This window comes from Lactuca virosa, chromosome 8, assembly GCF_052849685.1.
Source record: "Lactuca virosa cultivar CGN04683 chromosome 8, Lactuca_virosa_CGN04683_v6, whole genome shotgun sequence".
Classification (NCBI taxonomy): domain Eukaryota; kingdom Viridiplantae; phylum Streptophyta; class Magnoliopsida; order Asterales; family Asteraceae; genus Lactuca; species Lactuca virosa.
Window position 1 is genome coordinate 176,460,792 of NC_136433.1, and position 23,531 is coordinate 176,484,322.

The following is a 23,531-nucleotide window of genomic DNA, read 5'->3' on the forward strand; positions in this document are numbered from 1 at the left end:
TCAACAACAAGACGGTTGACTTTCAAAAAAGTCCTAGAATATATGATCCTCCGTAGTCATCGCTCAAGGTAACCCGTCCCGCTAATGACATTAAACTTGGCAATTTTGGAACTTTGTGGGTGTGTTCACTGCAAACCCTCACGAGACTTCACTCGTCCACTAGGGGTAACCTAGGGGTTTAAAAGGCTTGTTGCACGTGCCAAGTGCAATCGTGGACCCCGACGAAATTGAGGGCTAGTTAGTGTAGTTTATTTTTATTTGACTTGATTTGTGTGCTTGTAGTTGTTTTTTTTTTTTTTTTTAGGAATTTATCTTTTGATGCATCGGGGACGATGCAAGACTTAAAGTTGGGGAGGGGGTGTTCACAAGAAAAAGATGGATGATTGAAGAAAAAAAGTGATTTTTTTTATAAAAAAAATCATAATTATTCGATGTTTATTCGGGCATAACGAAACATTATGCAAATACCTCCAACTAGTGAAGTTTTTTTTTGGAAATCAAAACCGCCTCTACTATCAGTACCATCAGGTGTGTCGTCCTCCATATTTTCAAATTCTTTTACATTAACATTGATGATTCTTTTATTTTGATAATCAATTTGGGATGAATACACTGCTATCTTAATTTTTTATTATAATTGTATTCCTGAAGTTGGTCACCATGAAATATGTGATGAGTTAGTAGCTTCTCTATATCTTGAATGTAAGTCATCAAGATGGAAAATGATAGAAGTTTCGCACATCGAGTCATAATATATATTTAATATTGATTTTGTGGGTTGCTCAGCCGATTTGGAAATATTTGTATTTATTTAAAAATTGTTATGTGAAATACCCAAGTGTTTGAAAAATGAAGGTTTTTGGCTCAAGCCTACGATCTTTCAATTGAGGACCCAACCGAACAATATGTGTCATCATGCTCTGAGTACTTGGTCTTACTTACTTCTGCGCCTTTAGGGTTGGGAGGGGACTATTATTGTTTTCACACAACCAAAAAGCATCATAAGACATTGAAGAACTTCAAAGTATATATATTCAAGCTAAAGTCAAATACAAAGATGATCAAATCCGATGAAGCAATCAAAGAACTTGAAGAATGCACAATCAAGATAAATATGAAGAAAAATTCAAGTTGAAGACATTGTGTGAAACAATATGTGACCCCTCGATAGCGGGAGTGTATGGGTTGGTCCATTAAGTGTTACCGACCGCGCTAACTATGTTAGTGAACCTTGAAAAGGGGACTTTGGCAATGAGTTCAACTGATTACTCATGAGGTTGATTATTGGAAAGGGTTCAAAAAGTGAAGGGTTTCAAACAACAAAGTAAAATAAGCATAACATGTGTTTTGAGTTTAAAAGTCCGGATAAGAAACTAATAATCCCCAAAATCAATATAATGTGCTTATTGAAAGTATTGTGATAAAATATAAGGAATTCGTGATTCCATTGAGTTTTTATTAGGATTAGAGAGTAAGCCTACGCTGATTATTTCAGGCCAATCTCGGGACGAGTTTGGAATAAAGTTGGGGAGGTTTGATCGGTCTATATTTATAGCACAATAATTTATACTAAATATGTTGAATTGATGTATAATTGTCCAAGAATGGCACTACTTTGATAAAATGTTGAACATTATGTGCAGGCAACTACTTAGTGCTAAAAGTGGGCGGAACCCACAAGAAAAACGAGCAAAATGAAGCTAACAAGCGTGGGAAACGAATTGCTAAATGAATGAAGAAAAATGGTGCTGAGAAATTTGACTACTCTTCAATGTTTTGATCATATCTCAAGATCTAAAGCTCCGATTGACACGAATGAAGAAGTTCTAGAAACTAGACAAAATTTCCTACAACTTTCATGTTTTGCGTTTTTACTGATTCTACCGTTTTAATCACCAAAAAGGGGCAACAAAGATGAGAGACGTCCTATAACGCGTCTAAGACGCCCCCTAGGACACCTACCCGTTTTAGGCCATTTTCAAGTGTAAATCAACGACGACAGAAGACATGTAAAACGCCACTAAGGACGCCCAGACGTCCTATATGACGTCTAAGACGCCTACTAGGACGCCGACGCGGAAACAGCTCCGAATATCAGTTTTCCAGCACCTATTTAAAGGAGATTTAACCCTAATTGACTTTGGACTTCTTCCCTGCGATTTTCCACAGTTTTGGAGGGTTCCAAACACATTCAAAGCTTCTCCAAACACGTTTTTGATAATTAATTTCCAAATCCAAGACGAGAAATCACCAAATTCATTATCATTCAACGTTTGAAGATCGTTCAACCGACGGATCTACATCAATTAAATCAAGCTCCAAATTTGATTATTTCATCCCCAAGGTTTCATCGTTCCATAGTTGATTGATCATTAGACTTCATTGATTTTATGATTTCAAGTTGGTTTGTGAATTTTAGCATTAATTCCATTGTTTATATTGAAGTTGTGTGTTTTGTTAATCATATGGAAGGCTAAACCACCTAGGTTACTTCCCGGAACGTTGTAGGATGTTAGGATGAACACGTTTTGATTATTACTTTTGTTCTAGTCAATTTCAGTTATTGTTTCATTCTTAAAGTTATGATTTTTACTTACAGTAATTGGAGTTAGGTTTTCTTATTATGTGATATTGCAACTAAGATAGTGTATTGTTAATTCACTAATCATTCTGAATTCAAGTAGTTTAGGAACTAAGATGATCAGTTGAACCCACATACATTATTCCGAATTTGTAGTATTATATACTCAACATTGTAATAGGTAATCGTAAGACACATTATCGCCAAACCACTAGTTGTTCCTAATCCAATTAGACATAGGGAGTAAGACAACTAGTTGAAATAACATATTGTGTGCTCAAAATTATTTGTTGCAAGTTAATCAACCTTAATTATGTCTAGATAATTAAATTGGAATTTAAGGGAAGAAAAACGTGTAAGTCCAACCATCTGAACAACTGAAGCGGAAGTATCTTGTTTTTTTCTCATTGATAGTAGTTTGTTTTAGTAGTTCTTGCATTACCAAGTTTTTAGCTTTTTCATCAGCTTTTAGTTCAAATAATTTCGTGACAATTGCTAGTAGTAGTTTTTCGTTGACTATTTTAACACAAAGTTTGACCACAAACTCTTCGTGGATTCGACCCTTACTTACCCTAGCTATCTAGTGTGTGTGTGTGAGGTTTATTTTTGACCGAGACAACGACCACGATCAGAACCGAGGACCGAAGGTCAGGTTCGGTCCTTAGTAAGGTTCTAAGAGGGTTCGGTTCTAAGAGGGTTCGGTTCTTAAGAGGGTTCGGTTCTAAGAGGGGCTTCGGCCCTATATGGCTGTTTTTCAAGTAATCTTCCCGATTCGAGTGGTTTTTGACTAAGTTAAGGGTCGGGATGCCCCAAGTGATTATAAAGAGTTAAAAGAGATTTTGAGAGAGATTTGGGAGAGAGAGAGAGAGAGAGAGATAGAGCGAGAGAGATTAAGAGAGACTTTGTTTGTGACCTTCGTTAGTGTTTAGCCTCATAATTCAAGGTTTGTAAACATCATTATGCCTCGCTATGAGTTTTATACGCCCCCGAAGGGTATGCAATAGTGTTCTATCGAGTCGTTACACCACTTACCCTATTTAGGGTTAGATTTCCTGAACATATGAAACCTTTAAATGATACTTTGTATTAACATCAAGGATTGTTCACTAGAATTTTTAAAGTAAGCCCTAACATACAAGAGCTAGTTGAGTGAACCGGTTTGACCCGTTTAATTTATTTGACTTTGACTTGACCAAAAATTTGCAGTTGTCACACTATCATCCAGCAGATCCAATATACCCCTAGTATTCAGCAACTGAAGATCAATCTGAAAAAATCTAAGAAACAATGCATTTAGTTCATCCAACATCAATGCATGAGTGTATTTCTTGTAGAAATTCCATTTGATACGCTCACATTTGAGAACGAGGGATTTAGATCCCTCCATCCGAGCAATGAACATCTCCTTTTCCTTTTCCTATCGATCCAATACTTCAATTACCTTCTTGATTTCGTTGAAGGTCGTCTTCTCGATTCCAGTGGTGGTAAACTTCGCTAGTGACTGATGTTGTCTATGAGATTAGCGAGAGGATATGGTGTTGGGCGGGGGGAAGGATCAGAGTCGGAGTGGGGTGTCGTTGGTTTGTGTGTGAATAAGCAAAGCATAGGGAATAGAAAGGTTAAATTAAACATAAGCTCCTCCATTAAGTAAAACTTAAATGACATGCCTCTTTTTCTTTATTTAACGGGTGGTCAAAAATTGTTCTTAATTGTTCTTCAAATTCATAATTGTTCTCATTTGAATATATATATATATATATATATATATATATATATATATATATATATATATATATATATATATGTTATAATATTGATGACATCTATTGTGTGGTCGTAACGACAATTCTTGACCAATAAATGAAAAGAATGAGTGGCTATGATACGAGGGTCTATGATATTGCAATGGGGTAACATGTATCCTATAATCACTCAAATTTCATTGAAAGGGTATTTTAGTCAATTAAACGATATTTAAAAAAGGAAATTTTTGGATTTTAAGGGATTATTGGTTCTTAAAAATCTGATTTTTTTTAATTAATTCAGTTTAAATTCTAATGTAATTTTTAATCATGACCACTTTTATTATGTCAGAATTAAATTTTGTTAGAATAATATTGTATGAGAATATCAACAATAAAATAATAAAGAATTTTGAATCATTCTCATAGAATGAGAAGAATAACATATCATTCCAATGGTAAAATGTTAATATAAACGATATTCTTTGAGAATGTGATAACACTTTTGTGATAATGAACTTAAAATAATTAGAAAGTGAAATACATCAATAGAATAAAAATCTTAAATTATTTTTACATTCTTGAAAGAATTCTTTTTTCTTTCTTGGTTTGTTTCCACTAGGGGTGTAAACGAGCCGAGTCGAGCCCGAGCCTAACCAAGCTCGAGCTCGGCTCGTTTAATTTTGAAGAAGCTCAAGCTCGAGCTCGAGCTCGATTCGAGCCTTAAAATGAATCTCGAGCTTGACTCGTGAACAATTTAGTGAGCTCGCGAGCCTAAACAAGCTTATACGATCCTATATATATATATATATATATATATATATATATATATATATATATATATATATATATATATATATCGTTTAGGATTATTTAGGCTCGCGAGCCCACTAACTAAAGCTCGGCTCGAGCTCGTTTAATCAACGAGCCTCATATTTACGCTCGAGCTCGGCTCGGCCTCGTTTAATTCGATCTCGATTCGAGCTTTTAACAAGTCGATCCCGAGTAGCTCGCGAGTAGCTCGGCTCACTGACAGCCCTAGTTTCCACCAGGCATGTAATCAAGAACAAATACAAAGCTTCATTTTTTTTAATAATACTATGTCATTCTTGAATTCTTTTGCAAAAAGAAAAAAATATCTTCATTCTTAAAACAATCCTTATTCTCCTTCTTTGTTCGTTCCAAGTTGTCTTATGACATTTGAGCAAAATGTCATTCTGGCAGAACGATATTCTATGAGAATAACTTTATATGGGGCATTGTAGAAGGAGATGAAGTCAAGAATGACAGGCGATCCCTAGGTAAAGCTTGAAACCTATGAAAAACATGAAAAACAAAAATCATGATAAAACATTAGCTACTTGCAATAGCCAACAAAAAAACATTAAACAATATATTACGAAAATGCCTTCAAAGAGTTTATTCAAATCAACCATATTAAATTGTAACCTGGAATCCTGATCCCTGAAAATGTTAAAATGGATTCATTTACGTCTATTGTACCATTGGAAATAAAAAATAAGGTTTAAATTTAACATATTCATACCTCAGACTTCACAGATCCAAGATCAAGATTTTGTTGTACTTCTCTAGGAACATCAAGTTCTCCAAGTAGATATATTAAAAAAAATCTAAGAAAATTACACAAAAAAGCACCCATTAAAACTTATAAAAGTGTGTGGTGTCTTTTTTGGATCATCTACACCATGTTTCAATGGAGCCGAATTAAACCAAACATGAAGAAATTTTAAGAATGAAAAAGGTCAACTAGTTGAGTTTGGATACAAAGTCAAATTGATTGTAAAACGTACTATGTATACTTCAAATCAATAATCTAAATACCTATTAAACAATATTAGGGGTAAGAGACTAGTCAATTTTGTATTCTGAAATATAAAAACATGTGAACAAAGTTGATAAAAAAAACCCAAATCAAATGTCCATGGAATGATTTTTTATGTACCCTTATGAGAAACTCATATTATTCCCAGCAAATAAATGGTATGCTGAAATCGATCATAGGAGAACCAAGATTAGAAGGCGATATTGGATGCTTTTATGAAGCGTACCTTATGATTTAAGATGTATGAAGAAATAATTGCACCTGCTGCTACAGGTTATTCACACGCATCTATAAAGAACTCAAACCATTTTTTGACCAGAATCAGGAAGCTTTTAAGTTTCAACCTAAACATCCTTATCATCCTCCTCTTCTTTAGCCTCATTAGACTCCATCGAAGCAACAGAGTCTCAGGTCTGGACGAACCTCTTCTCACAGATGTCGGAAGTCCAACGCTTTTCAAATGCACCTCATTACCGATTCTTCAAATGTTTTGATAAAAAATAGTGGATCGTGCTTGGTGTTTAGGAGGACATATGGAGAAATATTCCTCACAAGTGATTAAATGGAGACGATAAACATGGTGGGTGAGACAGGAGGAGGTTTGTTCATTGCACAACTAATGAACGCGTGGGTCTGAAGAAAGATATATTAACATAAATATAGCCACAATCTAAAATGCAGTTACCAAGATTATAGGCTTCAATTTTAAATTTAATTGATTGATTTATAAGTTATTTACCAAAATACCCTTATTTGATTAATTAATGTTTTATTTTTTTTCTAAAATATGATTGGTTACTACATCCACACAATAGATGTTAATCCACATTTGAACTTTTTTTTTTTTCTCTCTCTCTCTCTCTCTATATATATATATATATATATATATATATATATATATATATATATATATATATATATATATCATGTTATTGTGCAAAATATTATGGAATCCGAATATGGTGAAGAATTCCAGAATCTAGAATATATATATCATGTTATTGTGCAAAATATTATGGAATCCGAATATGGTGAAGAATTCCAGAATCTAGAATCCAAAATTCAATTAATAGTCTGCAATATATATTTTTTAGCCGAACAAAGTGAAAAGTTAATGAAAGTTACAGAAACCGAAGTAGATTTCGATAAGGATCATAAAAATTTTGCATTTTCCTGAAAAAGCTATCCGGTGAGAGAAGAGATAAAATATTTTCTTTACATTTTGATTCAAATTAAATATTTTGATTTTTTAAGCCTACTTATTATGAATGGTTCTGAATAAACGGTCGATTCGGTAAATATCAACGATATTAGTTATATAAAATAACTCATATAACTTCTAGTCATCTTGTTAATATCCCACAAAAATTTATTGAACAAAAACAAAATTATTAAATTTAGAAAACATTACTAATTAATGAAATATAAATTAGGATTAACGACTTCAAGATGTTTGGAGATAAACCACTGCACAAACTTGTTTAAACAGGTCACCTGTGATATTTGCTAAACGTATCGACAAGTATGGTGCATATGGTTTATAAAACTTGTATGGTTTGTCCTTAAGTTTGTCCTATTTAATTTTTTATTTTTTTACTTTTTATTTTATTTAATTTCAATCTAAAAAATAGAAATAAATAAAATAACTAACAACCACCCTCTAAGGTCCTAACCCTATATCCCCATACATTTTCTTCCTCCGTCCATCTTCCCCCATCAACTTGTGTTACTCATCCGCTATTTCATGAGAACCCTACCCGTGAAAAACATAAACTCCACCCCTTAATATGCCTCTATTTTATTTAGATTAAACCACCATAAACAACCTCTCTCTCTCTCTCTCTCTCTCTCTCTCTCTCTCTCTCTCTCTCTCTCTCTCTCTCTCCTTAACCGACAACCACTACAATCCGCAAACCATTAACTTGCATCGTGCTCTCACAACCAACTCCTCGTCAATGATGGCATTTTGATATCCACACAACTTGAATAAATTTTTAGCATCAGAAGATATTTTGTTAATTTATGGAAAATTACCATGAAGTGGGATGATGAAAAGGAAGGTTACCGGAGGAGGGAGAGGGAGTGGTGGAGATGAACTTATCATTAAGGAAGTGATGGGGATTAACTTGTCGATGAAGATGGAATTTAGGGTTGGATCCACATATTTATTAAACAAATATTGAATAAAAATGATAAAATAAATAAATAATATTGATACAAAGTAGGTAAAGTAAAATTAAAAAGATAGAAAAAAAATTATAAGGGGCAAAGAAGTTATTTTATGTGGTTCACTACGAACCATAAAAGAGAAACCACAATGAAATATTCATCAAAAACATTAGCAGCCATCAAAATTAAGAATTGTTATAAACTAGGTGTAAAACTCATGTATTGTATGGGTTAATTAAAAAAAATTAAATATAAAGGTCTAAATATTTAAGAATTTTGGATTTATAAAAAAATAAGAAAAATAATAAATTATTAAAATTAATTTTTTTATTTTTTAAATTTAAATAAATAAACAAAATAAACTAATGAACTTTAATTTGAAAATTTTTAAATAAGAAGGTAATCTGTTAATGAAATTGATATTTATTTATTACTATATTTATTGTAATTATTACGTATTATGTGTAATTTATTAAATTAGAAAAACCTATAAAATAACATGTGGATAAGAAATTAATTCAAAAAAACCATAAAATAACATTTGACAAATCGAATGAACGTACATATGGTAAAAAAACATTTATTTAGTAGAATAGATTGTATGGAACATTTATAAAAATATTTATCAAAATTGTGAATTTCTATAAACTATAAGGAGCATTTATGTAACTTATTTTTTTTGGGAAGATATTTAAGACTGTTTAACACCGACGACCAAAAAGTAACGAAAAAAAAAAGGGAATAAAGTTAGTGGATGTGTCGTTTCCGATTATTGCTGGACCTTCGGTATTGGATACCATCAGGGCATCAGGCATCCACAAACTTCTTCCATTCTTTTCCTAGTTCGAATATTAAACGTGCTGCAAATCCATGTTTGTACATCTTCTGGTTGCCATTTAAGAGTTCATAAAGTTTTGGGGTTCTTGAGAAATGATGATAGATGCTGCATCTTTTACTTGCTCATCAACAACAAATCAATACCATAAATCAAACTAACTGTTTATTGAAACATTAAATCTGAAATTTTACAAAAACAGATTCATATTCAGATTCACAATTCAAATTATAACGAATCAGTAATCATCTTTCTCCTTGTAGTAAGCATCAGGATAATACTTCTTGAAATTTTTTCCAACCAAACTCATCCCAACAAACTCTAGTGGATCGGAAGAACCCTGGATGTCAACAGAAGAACCCCCAGTTTGAGATTTGTCTCTTCTAGCTACATCGCTAAGCCCCGGTGCTGAATCACCACCATAATGATCGCCGCCACCGCCGGAAGGATTAGAAAACCCACCCTTCACCATAGCACCAACAGACAGTGGTTGACCGGAGACACCATATTGATCACGGTTGGACATCCCATCTTGATTATATGAGATCCCTTGGCCATGGCCGAGAGCTGTGAAAGATGGACCTTTTTCACTGTCGACAACAACGAAAGGATCGGGTTGGCCTAATCCACGGTAGATACTCCCATCTTGGAACTGATTCACTGAGTTTCCTTGGCCATGTCCCATGGATCCTTGCGACGGAGGTTGATTCTGCCATGATTGGTCGTTGTGAACTCCGTAGGGTTGTGGTTGTGCATCGACCGGAAACTGGTCTTGATCGAAGTGCTTTAGGCCTCCGGATGAGAAAGATGGAGGTGCGTCGCCGGAATACATGTTTTTCAGATGGGTTAGGAGCTTAGAAAGTAGATGGTACATATATAAACAAAGATAAAGGAAGCTCGGAAGAAAAGTACATGGTGTCCAGAAAGCTATGAACAAGTCGCGTCAACGCAAATAAAGTAAATACTGCTTCAATCCCGAGGAATCTTAAAACAAAATTGTTAGATTTAGAATAAAAACCCCTAAGTAACTATAAGGAGAGAAAAAACGAGCAATAAAAATAGCAGAGTATAAAAGTTATCAAATAAAAAAAAAAAAAAAAGGTAATGATGACCACTCTACCCATGAACAGATACCATTTTTATCCCTACATTTAAACGATAGAAATAGAATTGATTTGATTTGCTCTATACCATACGAAGGACTAATGAACACCTCTTTGAACATCTGATCGTTACGATATTTTCATAGATTCCAAACTAGACCATAGCAGGTGGTATGAAACCGAGCTTTCATTTTAGGACTCCTTCCCCAATTTGAAGCAAATCTGAGTAGTTCGCCAATGCTATTGAATGATTGATTCTGTATGTCGCACCAATTAAAGATTTTATCCCTTACAACTTTGGCAAACAGACACCTTACCAAAATATGATCAACATCTTCTTCTCCATTTATGCATGCACCACACATAGTAGTTTGAGTCTCGATACCTTTAGCTGTAAGACCCACCATCGAAGCTATCCTCTGTTGAATTGCTCGCCACAAGAAACAGTTGGTCTTGATTGGGACTTCCTTGCTCCATTTGATTGTAGGAATATTTTGAGTTATTCCAGATTGACAATCAACCTTCCACCTTAGATCACATACTTTAAAAGCTCCATCTTTATCCAAGGACTCCTAAGTGTCAACTCCATTGACCAATTGTACTGAAGATAGATCGTTCCGGAGGTTATTGAGCTCTGTAGTTAGACCCGCTTTGTGAGGACATGACCGCCAATGACCTGCAAAAAAACCTTCAAAAAATCTGTCAGCCACTGTGCACTTTTTCCTAGTATCAAGAGCATAAAGAGAAGGATATTTGACTTTTAACACTGTCGAACCAATCCATTTGTCTATCCCGAATAAGATATTGACACCGGATTTAACTTTTAATTTGAATATGTCGTCGAGTTCAACCCCATTTTTTTGTAAGTCTTTTTTTTGTTAAATTTAGAGAAATTTTAAAACTACATTATCTTCTTTAAATTTTATTTTTGGCCTTTCGATATCAATTTTAAAATTATTTAATATAATGGAATTATTAGAACCAAGGTTGTTAAAGTTGAGATCTTACCTAAGATCATTTTTGTTGTAAAATTGTGATCGTAAGATCAGATTGATATCGGAAGATCTTATCAAAATGAATTCATATTCAAATTTGTTCTTAAGGTCATGAGCGTGTAGTATATACATTATCACTTGATGTTGATTAAGACGTCGATATGAAGCCCACTTTAACTATTAAAACATAAACCATAATTTTTTTTGTTGTAAACTGTAAAAATTAGGAATAAAACATCTCAATTACGAAAAGAAATAAGATCATTATGATTTACAACTAAAGACTTAAGATCATAAATTGAATATTATAGTGTAACCTGCTTAATTCTTCATAAATTGATAAAGTTATGATGCTCTATGAATCTTTTTGCAACTTGCGATGCTTAATTTTCAAATTGAATAGACAAATTTTTCAGGTTCGACTATATAATAAAACTAGAGATGTGAGACCCGATCGTCTTAAGATCTTAAGAACCTAGTCGGGATCCTAAGATTCCACTATTGATATTAGTGAGATCGGGATCGTTTTTGCTTTTTGCATCTTCAAAATCATAAGATTTTAAAATCAATATAAGGATCTTAACAACCATGATTAGAAAAATTATATATATTTTTTATAGACGTTATAAAAATCATTCACACATCCCATGCTTGTTTAGGTATTCAATAAAAAATATAATCAATTTTTGAAAGATACTCTATTTTTTATGACAAAAATGTGATATAATTATAAACTAATACGTTATTTATTACAATTAATCTTGTTAAATTATTTTAAAAGTTACGAGCAAATTTTTTCTTAATTAAAATGTGTTTATTCTCTTATTAGTAATTATTTATTTATGTTGTAGTTTATTTTATCCTTGTTATTATAAAAACTTTTTTTTTAATTTTTAAAAGATTCATTTTTTATTATAGTATATGAAAATCGCATTTGTAGAGATATTTCGTCTTTTTAGTGCATTATTGGAGGGTCTACTAAACACAACTAACTAGTAACCAGCATAACATTTCCTGATTATTACATTGGAGACGCTCATCGTTTTATTTTTCATCTCTGCATTTGAAAGTTGCGACATAACTTACCAATATTATTCATTGAACGCCATATATGTATTCATTTCACTGGTTGCGGTCGTCCTCACCTTTTATATTAGAAACTAGTTTATAACATGTGGAACCACGGTTATAAAATTAATTAAATTTTTATAATAAAAATTTATAATTATTAATCAATTATTTTAAATAAGTCATTTTAAATAAATTATTAATTAAGAGATATATCAAATTTTTAAAGTTATTATAATTTCAAGATTAACATATAATTAGAAAATATAAATTTGTTTTGAAATGAGTTGCCCAATATATCTATATGACACATGACATAATATTAATGAGGAGTTGTATTAGAGTGACACTCGACAAAAAGAGATTAAAACTATTCATTTATTAGAATAGAGATTTAGGATGTGTTTAGGAGTGCTTTTTTATGTCAAAAATGTTTTTTTGGTAAAAATCCTTATTAACTTTTGACTTTTTGAAAAAAAAATGTTTTTAAAAATGTTTGGTTTAGTTTTTATAGTGAAGAAAACTAAAAAGTCAATAAGTTGGTTTTAAAAAGTGTTTGACTTAACTTTAGAGGTAAAAATACATCAAAAAACTAAGATTTTGTAACTTTTTGAAACTCTCTTATTTTGCCTATCCAAAAAACTGTTTGAAAAGTGTTTTTGAATAACCCAAACATTTTTTTAGCTTATTAGTTTTTAAAAAACCAATAAGCTAATAAGCTGCTTTGAAAAGCACTCCCAAACACCCACTTAGTGTTACTAGAGAGTTTAGGTAGTTGAAAGTTTTTTAATAAAAGTGAACCATTTACTTTTAAATGACTGAAATGATAGAACAGTAAGATAGAAGGTAGGGTAGGGTTCATTAACCATTCAAAGGTTGTTTGTACAATTTCGATTCGTTTATTGGTCGGGGTCAGTGTCATTGTATCAAACATGCTAAATGTTAACTAATTAGAAGTGCATATGAATACTTCCACTAACAAGTATCAAACAACCACTAAGATTTTTAAGATATGATCATTTTAAGGGTCATGTGTGTCAAGTGCACACTAGTATAAATTTGTACCTAGGTTTGTCATTGCCATATACATACATAATTAAGATACGAGAAAAAATAAATTTCACAAGAATTACATTTTTTGCATGATCAAGGTAGTCATCATGGTCGGCACGTTCTTACGACAACAATAAAAAACGACGACTCTGCAATCTCTACTTACTGGCTTATCTCCAAACCAACTACCTTCCAAAGAATTTAACATTCATAAACCTAAATGATATAGATAATTATGTAAGTTGCTCAACTAATCATTAGTTAGGCTAGTGGGTAAAAATTACTTTGTTTTCGTCTTGAAAGAAATAATGTGCTCTTCGTTCACCCTCCATCCACACTGCGAGGGTCATCTATACTATCTTTAGTTGTTCAACAGCCAATTCTATTTTGGTACATTAAGTTCTCCTTTACTTTGTTTACATTTAGTAGTAGATGCTTGTTGGTTTCCATTTAGTCAGGAACTCCTACAATAGACAAAAATCTTCGTCAAACTCACATCCTTCATCCGAGAGATTATATATATATATATATATATATATATATATATTAAGTGGCTTAAATAGGAATCCTAAAAAGATTAGGAACTTAGGAACTAATCATAGCATTTCACTAAAAGAATGAACGGATCTAATGTAATAGGTGAAATCTTTTTTTTAAGGCATGGTAAAATTATCTGTTTCTGGTTCCACCTGATACTTGTATTCACAATTTAGTACACTTATTCATGGTTTAATAAAATTTAATTATAAAAGTTAATACATTCATACATATTTATACAACACAAAAAAATTAATAATAATTCATAACAAATTTAATACAAAACATCCATACATTCATCATTCACATTTCAGCACAAAAAAATTATACATTTAGAAAAATATTCATAATTTAATAAAGAAAAAAATATAAGTTTATATCTTAAAATTACTGGATCTATATGCACAACATTCATTTTAAAATGATGTTTATGAATAACATATGATCGTATATGGTCACACATTTAGCAAAAAGTCACTTATTGATTATTTATTAGAATTCAATTATTAATAATTATTATCATTGCATGTACCAATTTATGGAGAAATTATTATTTTGTGAAAATAATATTTAATTGGAAAATTATTGTTTTATGAAAATAATATTTTCTAAGAGTGTAACTAAGTGTTATTCCATCCGTCCCATATTAATAGTCCATGTTTCGTTTTTGGTTTGTCCCAAAATAATAGTCTACTTCTTAAAATAAATATCACTTTTACTAAAGTACCATTCATTATGAGTTATTCTACCATAAAATTAAATGCAACAAAAGTTAACCTACCATGGTATTAAATGCAACAAAAGGACAAAACTGTCATTTCATTTAATAAAGTTAGTGGTAATTAATGTTTCATTAATCTGAGTGTTTTTTTATCTGTAGACGGTAATTTTGGGACGGAGGGAGTATATCATAAGGTATGATTTAATATGTTATGTACAAGTTTTTAGACATTTACAAGTTCATTTATATAAAGTATATAAACTAATCCACATGTAGGAAATACTATTGAATGTAAGACACTCCATTTTATTCTTCCCTTTATCTTGGTCGAATCCTCAAGGGATGGGTGATAGTTTGCTTGCAAGCTTCCTTCTTACACACACTATACTCCTTAAGATTCATACATTTGACCATTGTAGAGGTATGGGTTTTAGATATGATGTGTTAGTATAACTAAGATACATGAGGCTTTCATTTGATGCTGTCACTTCTCTTCTTTCGTCCCAAGGTCGAGAACAACTCTCCATCCTCATTCTTTCTATCTTTTGAAGACTAGTGAAAGAATTAAGTGCTCAAGAGCTTCTCCTTTAATACTAAATGGTGTTTAGTTCTTAAAAGCTTAATACAAGTGAAGAGCTAACATTCTTGGTGACTCAAACTTGTTGGTGGATACCTCTAGAGAAGATCAATCTTCTTTTCTTTTTTGTTACCTAAATATGTTATGATTGTTTTAAAATCTTTTTAACTCATGTAAATGGATCCTTGGCGGTCTTATTTTAAAATGGTCTCATTATAATAGTTATTTTAAAATCGCTACCATTTGCCATTATTAGATAAAAAAATTGTTTTTAGCTACCAAAACCTATCATTGGTATCATAGCCTCTTTTACATGTTAGAAAGATTTATTTTATGTTTGATAACCTTTGTTTTGAAAAATATGTTTGGTATTGCTTTTGGCTAAGAAATGACCAAATACGTTTTCTTTGATGACTCATAGTTTTATAATTGTTATTTTTATGAAATCAAATTTTTCATGCATTTTCGTTGTATAAAATTGTCTTAGAAGAACAAAGTGCTTATTTATTAAATTATTTCATATGATGATGTTTTGTATAAAAAATCCATTAGGACCCTTGTGTTGTTGTGGTTGTTATTTATTTATTCATAAAAATATAATAGATGAATATGTATTTTTTTTCATTTGTTTATTTCGTATGTAATAAATTAGTTTAGACTAGTTTATTCTTTTTTTTTAAATGTAACAAGTTTGAAAAAATTATGATCTTTGGAAAAAAAATTCTTAACCACTTAAGACTATAATCCATGTTGCTACGTAGCTCCCTGGATGCTTGTGGTAGTCCCTCTTAGAGCTTTCTCCAATGAGCAGTCTCAGTAGCACGCTGCACGATATGTGACAAGTATATGTTAGAAAGTCATACTGAGGGCGGACCCCAATATTGCTCTCCGATGCCTATGTCAGAAGTCATGTTTAATGCTTTAAATGTATATGAATTGCTTCGAATGTTGCCTACTTACCTTTCAACGAAGGCTCGTTCTTTTAGCAAAGCTTTGGACTGGTTTTTGGCTTCTTCTTTTGGGTTTTGCATTAATCTTCAGGTTACGATGGTGAGCCTCATTTTCTATTAAATTAGTCTTACTTTTTCCGTGTTTCCTAGAGATGTTTTATAGGGTATGTATGATGATAGGGTGATTCTTGCTTTAGTGCTCGACCTTTAGGTAGATGCTTGTGCTCTGGGCAGGCATGCCAGGTTGCTCGACCGACCTGGTTTTATGTGCACTGTTGTCCCTACCATATTAAGCCCCTAGCCTAATTGTTATGAAGCGCTACCGATGCATAATAATTGGGCTTAAGTGGGTTATTTTTGCTTGCTTTTTCATTCGACCCAATTGACGAATTTTCGCTTGCCCACGCGCCCACGAATGATCATAGGCTTATAGGCACTTGAGATCCTCCTAGTATCATTTGGCTTCCCGCCTTCTAATTCATAAATGATTTTCAAATATTTGTTAGTTGCATCATTTTATTCTTTTCTCCTGATCTTCCGTATTCCCTTCACCATTTCTCCTTCCTAAATTCTCGTACACTCTGTGAATGAATGTATCGCTCGATGATGCCCGCTGTTCACTCGACCGTCAGCCATGAGCGGCTCGGCCATGTTACTTTCAAGTATCATCTCATTGAAGAATATGATTCTTCTCTTCTTGCTGCAAACACTGTCATTGATCAACCACCACCAGGTAAGGTTGGTTTTTATCCTTACTATTTTGAGGCCGGTCTGCGAGTTCCCCCCTTCGCGTTCTTCAGTTTAGTTAATGAGGCATACAAGATCCATACTTGCCAATTGAAATCTAATTCCATTTCAAAAAAAATTGCTTTGAACTTCTGTGCCATGCCTCCTTGGTCGTCCTTACTGATGTCATGTTCCAGTACTTCTTTCACATTTTCAATAATGGGGCGTGGTAGTATTTTTGTTCGAGGGGACGTAGTTTTATCGAAGGTCTTCCAGATTCGATAAAAAATTAGAAAAATGAATTTATCTGGCTGAATGCTTCATGCTTCTATTATCGAAATGAATTTCACCTTATTAGGACGATTGACGACCAAAAGCCTGCTAGGACTAGTGACTTAAGCCAGGATATAGACATGATCTCCCGTTTGAATGTGATTATGAAGAAATTCCCTGAGGCCGTGTTGGGGCAAGTTTGTATGATTCCATATTGGCTGTGTCTTGGCGTTGTTCCGTCATTATTTGTTCGCGGTGCAGGTTTGTTCCCACAAGACATTTTTGTGTTCTTGCCTTTTATTATGTGTATTGACCCAATACTTTGTTGGATTAGGTGTCTAAGCCCATAAGTATAATTGGTATGTATTTGACCCGAGAGTAGCATGGTCCATTTGGGTTGCCTTCACCAAGACAATTTGATAGGATGGACTTTTGAGAAAAGGTTATTTATGATTTATTAATATATTATAAGTTCTAATATATTAATATGAAATCATATGATTTAATTAGTATTGATCAAGAATTAATTTGGAATTAATTTAGTGATCAAAAGAGACTAATTAAATTAATGGGAACTAATTGTGTAAATTAGTTATATATATGTTTTGGGCTTATGATACATGATGGACTAAGTTTATGGAAGAATCCATAAAGAGTTAGCCCACTTGAATCATGGATCATGGATAATAAGCCCAAGAGTATGGATTAGGGTTTACCCATGACTCTTGGATTCCTAACACACACACACACACACACACACACACATATATATATATATATATATATATATATATATATATATATATATATATATATATATATATATATATATATATATAGCCCCCCATAGCTAAAATCACCACCCTAACACAACCCTAATGTTCTATGAGTTCATATGAGGCGATTTGTATGCAAGGATTTCTCTCTCAAAAGTGTTCCTTTGTTCATAGTGTATGTGAACCATTTGAGGTGCAACATTTGAGGCACTAAGCTCTTAAAAGGCCAATATCTACAAGCTACAACAAAGAGGTAATCTTCTAACTTACTTTTATGATTTATATGTCAAATTGTATGCTAGTTGTAAGCTTAATGCTTTGGAAACAATATTGCATGTATAATTAGAGAAAACATAGTTCCAATGCATTTAGGGTTGTATGTGTACCATAGGATGTTGTAGTATACTAAAACCCAACAGTGGTATCAGAGCCATGGGTTGTTTTCTGTTATATTGATGCAAATGTTTGATTTTCAAAGTTGAAAAAAAAAGAAACAAAACATGAAGTTTGTCAGATTTTAAGATAATTACTTGATTTTATGAAAAACTAACTATTTGTAAAATTTGAGTCATTTTACTACAAGAGTTGAAATAGATCAATTTATTAAAAGATAGAATGATATGATTATTTTATTTGTTTTTAAAAGTTTGATCTAAATGTTTTTAAGGAGTTACAAATTTTGTCATAAAATTTTGGAACTCAAAAGTCTGTTTTAAAAGTTATGATCTTAAGAGTTTTGAAACTTCCATAAGTTATGGATGTGAAAAGTCTCATTCATTAACTCTTTAAGTTATGAATTCCAAGAGTCTTCAAAGGTTATAAAATTTGTTATAAATGGCTTTGAAAAGTTTCATAACTTGCCCTCAAGTTATGGAACTTGGAAAGTCTCTTTTATGGAATTCTAAAAGTTTTCAAGAGTTACAAAACTTTCCCTCAAGTTTTGGAATTTGAAAAGTTTTTTATGAGACATTGAATTCTAAAAATAAAGTTATTTTAAAAGTTTTCAAAAGTGTAACTCATGGGTTCATAACTTAATAATAAATTAAATAGTTGTAATTTTGTTTTAGTATCTTGATGTTTTGAATAATTCATATTACATCTTTATGGACTTTATTAATAGTTAATTAAAGTGTTTAATTAAAAGAGAATTAATAATTCCATAATGACATGGTTTAAGTTTAATTAAATTAAGAGTATAGTTTAATTAATAGATTAAACCACTTAGTATTTTAAAAGTTTAAAATACATCCTTATACTATTATAATATTAAAAGTTTAATATATTATATGTATAAGTAAAAATTCGGTCTTACCGTTAGTAGGCCTCATTCATGAAGTCGGTCTATAAGGGGGGTATAAAGTTACTGCCTATAAAATGGCGGTTTATGGATGTCCACTCTCACCCACCGCTTCCTTGACTGGTGGAGGGTCATTAGCCAAACGGGTAGGATAGGACAATAATTCTCATTAAAAGTATAATGAAAATACCAAGTAACTAAACACTTATAAATTCCCAATCTTAGTTACTTTAGGAAAAATGTGAAATGGTGCTAACCCATGAAATTGCACTTTGTACCTTATTAATTCGTTAGTGGAGCGTGTGTAGTTAACCGACACACTAATCTGAGACTGACAGTGCGTGGGAAAGGGTATCTTAATGTTAATCATAGATCAATGGAGCGTGTGTGGTTAACCGACCATTGATTAGGTTATTTGTAACATTGCGCGTACCAAGCTAATTTGCATTGTTATTCACACCTTGTTTGTGATCCTCGGTATCCCAGTCAGAAACTTGAAGGGCACAATTGAGATTTAAACATGCCATTGAAAAGTTCAATGAATCTCAAAGGATCTAGGAATTTCAAATCCAATTAAAACTTAATAATCTATTTCTTTTTTCATGGTGGAAATTGGTAAATCGTCATTTAACTACCTTCAAATATCCTACAATTGGATTACATCATCCCTTTTCACAATTGTAGAATATTGTGTTGGGTCCTAGCCTTAATATTTCGTTTTGGGTGTTATATTAAGGACTTAAATCAACTAACTTGAATTTATCCCTTATAGATGTCTAGTTCTGACAGCTATGGTCTTCCTTATCCTTTTAGAAAAAGCTTTCTAATGAAGATGATATCCCACGTGGCGATCAAGGTGAAAGATTAATCCCTTTGTCGTGCATTAATGGGACTGGAAATCATACTTCACTTCCTCCACCTCCTCCAATTATTCTCCCTAACCCACAAGTTCAAAGACTTGAAAAGTTTAAAGTCCCTCAAGCCTTATTGGCAAGCAAACACAAAGATGGAAGTCTGTATGTGCCAACATCTTGGAGATGAAGTTACATATTGACAGGATGGGAGAGTTGGGTGTCGAAGTCTCAAGGAAGTTGGCTGTTGACTGGGTTCTTCAATCACTTCCTGAGTCATATAGCGGGTTCATTAAGGACTACTATATGACATACCACGACATGACCCTTATCGATCTTACTTATCTGCTTGTTGCTGCTGAATCACCAATGATTTGGTGCACTGGTAAAGCAAATTTGATTGGAAGGTCTACTCCCCAAAATTCCATGGACATTGACAATGGTAACATTAGAAGTCTAGGAAAACTTTCTCTTCCCAATGGAAAAGGATCGGCCATGGTAAAGTCAACTGACCAAATGGTAAAGAGAAGGGCTAAGTCTGAGATAGTCCTATGTACCATTCCCAAAGAGTCCATATGTTTTGTTGCCAAAAGAAGGGGCATTGGTTGCGAAGCTGCGATTTTTACCTGAAAGATTGCAAGGATGGTAGAGTCAAAAATTTTGACTCTACTTCAGGTAAGTCCACTATCTAACTCGATTAAGTTCCTATTTGGAGATTCTTAATACATGATGTAATGTAATTACATTTTGATGTTTTGAAGGATCGAAAGGAAGCTTAAAGGAAGAGTAAGCTGATTTTGATCATGAAGAGATGGACTTCGATCGCATGGTTTGATGATCAGAATTTTGAGCTGTTGCTTAAGAGTTGTGATAGATTGCTTAGGAATAGATAACAACATAGTTTTCATTTGTAATTGCATGTTAAGGAAAAGTTTTCCGCATTTTATAAATAAAGAAATTTTTTGAAAATTATCTTATTTTAAGTTTCCTTACAATGGCATTTGTGAAAATTGTTGTTTATGTGTTTCCATTGATAGCAATATTGGAAATGGATTTGATTCTTTTGTTTGTGGTAGTGTCATAATTTACCAAATAAGGAAAGATTCTCATCACCCAAGTTTCAGTTGGATAGAAACTTGGAATCATGCAACTTGTATTGTGTGATGAATGAGAACTTCATCTTTGGGAAATTAAGACGAATCCCTTGTCGCATGTATATGTGAGCAAAGTAAAGGACTAGGGGATCGGGTACACTGGGTGTGCGCTGGTCAGGTCCACCATAAAGAACGATAAGACTATTCTTCATGATTTACTAAAGTTTAGTAAATATGGTTATGCTTACAAGTTTAAGTGTAATTTTGAAACATTGGAAAAGTTTCATTGTAAGGAAGAACGAATGAGAAGAATCAAATTAGGTAGAAAGATAAAAGTTTCTCCAATATGAAAAGATGGGAGAGTACTTTAGTATCATGTTTGATGATCATCTTAATGATTATGGAAAACCATATCACAATTGATTCTCTAAGGACATCTTAGTGCATTTGTATGGCTAAGGAGAGGAATCGTGAATTGTTGAAATGGTTAAATCAAGAAGATGAGTCATACTTCGTTCCAAAATCAAGTCTTAGAGTCATACTCCAAGATTGTGCCTTGAATGACATGATCTTAAGAAAGGTTTATAACACTCATCAAATGTTGAGTAGAATGTTTTTGCTCTTGTACATTTGAAATTGGTAAGTTGTGATGTCTTGGTAAGGACAAAGACTAACTAAGACCAATTGTGTGAAGTGTTTATCTTGATAAGAATCTGGACTAACTCTTGAATATTTTTTTTGTCAAGGAATGGTTCATGACAAGAAAATATTATATGTCAAGAGGGCAGTAAGAGTCTTAAAAATCTTGAAAAAGTTTCAAGAACTAATCAAGAATAAACATATTGTTTTTCACTAGCACACGACTTGAGGTTTGCAACCTATCGTGTTGACATATTCTTGTTTTTGTGCCCATTCCAGTTAAAATTTGACTATGCATGTGAGTTCTATGAGTTCTCAATTGTTTGCATAAGGCAAAGCACCTGGATCAATGAAAGTTTCATTGACCAGTATGGGTGAGCTGCTTAACAACTTGGAAGACATGGTAGGCCCTTGTGCTACCAAGTGGCAGGAAATTAATATTGAACAAGTTCAGTCCATATGAGTTTTGATTTGTCAAAAAACCTTGTCTTATGATTATAGTTTGACAAATTCACATGGATAGGAACACATACACCATAAAATCTAAGTGTCATAAGGTTTCTCTCCGCTTCATGAAAATGATTGTGAGGAAACGATTTCACTAAGTAGATTCTAAGGAGATAGAAATTGTGGTACTTGCATTCTCAAATTCGATTATGATTACAACATCCCTCTTCATAGTTCGAATTGTGAGAAATTGCAAAGGTCTAAACATTTGAGACTTATTGTTGTAAGTTCTAAAATTGTTTAGACACAAATGTGAGCTATCTAAGGGAAGGCGTATGAGTTTGAGAAGCCTAGATAAAGTCTTATCGAAGCATCTCATGTCAGAAATCTGAAATCATAAGTATTATGCTAGTAAGATAAGTGGGAGCATAATTATTACGCTAAGTGTTCAAAGTTAGCAATGTTAATTATAGAAAACAAAAGTTTCAATTCGCAAAGTTGCAGGGTTTGAAAAGTTGTTTTGCTATAATTAAGGGAGAGGAATTTATACTTCATTTCAAATCTAAAAGCTTAGATTGAGATTTTAATCAAATTAGTATTGATCAAAAGACCGATCAAGTATCATGTCTTTATGTAAGACATTATGAATCGTGTCCCATATGCTTCGGGTATAGGATCGATTGCATATGCTATAATATATAAGTGTTCCATTTTTCCAAATGCCTAGGGCATTAAGAGGGAAAACGACTAGAACTGGATATGACTAAAATGATTAAGCAATTGTTGAAGACAATCTGAGTTTTACAAAAGATTGATTGCTCATGGACAGTTGGAAGTATAGTGTAAATTTTGGAAGGACCATATTGACATATTATGAAAAGAGGCAATGTGACATCCCCATTGTCACGGCCAGAAAAGACCGATTTTGTTTATGCTTCATAAAAATCAGAGTACTTCTTTTAATAAAAATGTTGTGGAATTTGTTCCCAGAAAAACATGATAAATACGTTATCAAAGCATTTCCGAAGAAATGTATTTTTATTCATTTTAAAACATTTGGGATGTCATCGTCAATACAGAAACATAAGCATAAACAGAACTTACATTCATTTACACTAGTGATCTACATCTCTTTTAAATCCCTCAGTGTAAAGTTGCTTCATATCGACACCTGTGATACAAATAAGCTTGAGTAGGTCAGGTTGGGAAACCAGGTGAGTACATAGGGTTTTCAACCCACAATAATATAATTAT

The 23,531-nt window shown here is 32.6% G+C and overlaps 1 long non-coding RNA gene across 1 annotated transcript; it reads right to left on the minus strand.

Annotated features, from left to right (window-relative positions):
• Nucleotides 1–5,541: 5,541 nt before the first annotated feature.
• Nucleotides 5,542–5,954, minus strand: LOC145132371 (uncharacterized). The gene is made up of 3 exons (XR_013718054.1): nt 5,870–5,954; nt 5,773–5,787; nt 5,542–5,638 (listed from the first exon to the last, which is right to left on the minus strand). It is a non-coding gene; the product is annotated as an uncharacterized LOC145132371 (long non-coding RNA).
• Between the last annotated feature and the right edge of the window lie 17,577 nt (nt 5,955–23,531).